Genomic DNA, 1,737 nt, shown 5'->3' with positions numbered 1-1,737 from the left:
GATGACACATTTTATTTAAGTAAATCATTTTTTTTCTACTTTAATTGTTTACTTAAAGCTTAGTACATAATATTACCTCATTACTGTACGTATCTATTAACTATTGGTTACTTTATGCTCGCGTAGGTAAATTATTCACACATAATAAAAATTGGTTTTACCTACCATATTATTTGGATAAAAGTTAGATTGTCTTTATGTGCGTGTCTATAGACATTTGTGCACAAAGTTATCTGTAGGTATATCTTATCCAGGTGCGATTTTCGTCATTTATTCTTGGACTGCTAATATCATTACGTCGGACGGACATTATATTATGCGTATTGGACTTGAAAAAATAACTGACAATCTAACATTGGACATCATAACTGATGCCCAGTTGAAGTAAACAAGATTTGGACCTGTAGCACCTCGTGGCCGATATTAACATTTTCCATCTCTACATGTGCTTGGTTGTCCAGGAGCGTGTGATCATAGATAATATAAGAATGGATAGGACATAAGAACTTATCAGATGAAAATTTAGTGATACTATTTTTAAAGTTATATAGGGCGAATATTGATGTGATAATTGATAAACAATAATATATATTAAATAACATAATTTTATTTTGTTAAAATATTATTTTCCAATTTCCAGTTTCCAGGTACAGGTGGCAGAACAATCAAATTACAAACTGACAAATATCTAAATATAACTGACTATCATGTTTATTCATTATTATTTTATAAAATAGTTTTGCACATAACCTTTAAAAGCCCCATATCGTTACGTTCTCTCTTCCCCAAAAAAAACACACGGCCCCATATGGAACTGGTATAGGCATGCCCTATCCATTCTTATATTATTTATGCGTATGGGTGTGTGTTAGCGTGTTAGAGAGAGAGATATTAAGTGTGCGAGTTATTGTATGACATTTTAAAATCTTAGATTTAAAAAGAAAATTTTTTATGTATTCTCAACTCAAAATAATTTGCTAGTTTTCGTGATTTTTCCGTATTTCGTCAATATTTGAACTTTAAATGCTTATAAATAAAAACTGTGTCTAAGAATTTTTGATATTTTTCAAATTTAACATACGTACACATATATACATCTTCAGAATGTATAACATATATTATATAAATATATGAGTTTTGCCTGTTCGAACGCCGAATGCGTACACCATTGGAAAAGACTGAATAGAACAATCATATACAATTTTTAAATGTATACACATGATGGAGGGATGGCGGTGAACATTTAGAGAATATTAAGAGCCAGATGAAGAAGAAGTGCATACACAATTAATATCTATTTACAAAAAACCTAACTTACCACATTTCTGAACACTATGTGAAAAGTAAGTAGGCAGCCCTTTCTCAAATCGGTTGGATTTTTTGGAACAGTCTTAAAAGTTCCATCTACTCCTGCTATGGTAATTGACTGAAGTAGTTCTCCCCTATATTTTTCAATTGCATCAGTATTTGCAAATATTACTCCTAATTGTTCTCCATCTACCATTAATGGAAAATCATGTTGAAAAAATCTAAATAATAGAATAGTGTATGAATATAATAAAAAGAAAACATACATTTGAAGTTGTAACATAAAATTTACAAACCTTGATAATGGGTGCTGCACGGTTGAAACATAAGGCATAGCCTTTGCTTCATTGAGGATATGCGCCAACTGATCAACTGTTTTGGGATTTACTGGGGCGTCGACGACGTCTCATTTTATTGAGGCTCGACCGG

Source organism: Acyrthosiphon pisum, chromosome X, assembly GCF_005508785.2.
Source record: "Acyrthosiphon pisum isolate AL4f chromosome X, pea_aphid_22Mar2018_4r6ur, whole genome shotgun sequence".
In the NCBI taxonomy this organism is placed as follows: Eukaryota; Metazoa; Arthropoda; class Insecta; order Hemiptera; family Aphididae; genus Acyrthosiphon; species Acyrthosiphon pisum.
This window is presented reverse-complemented; position numbering follows the sequence as displayed.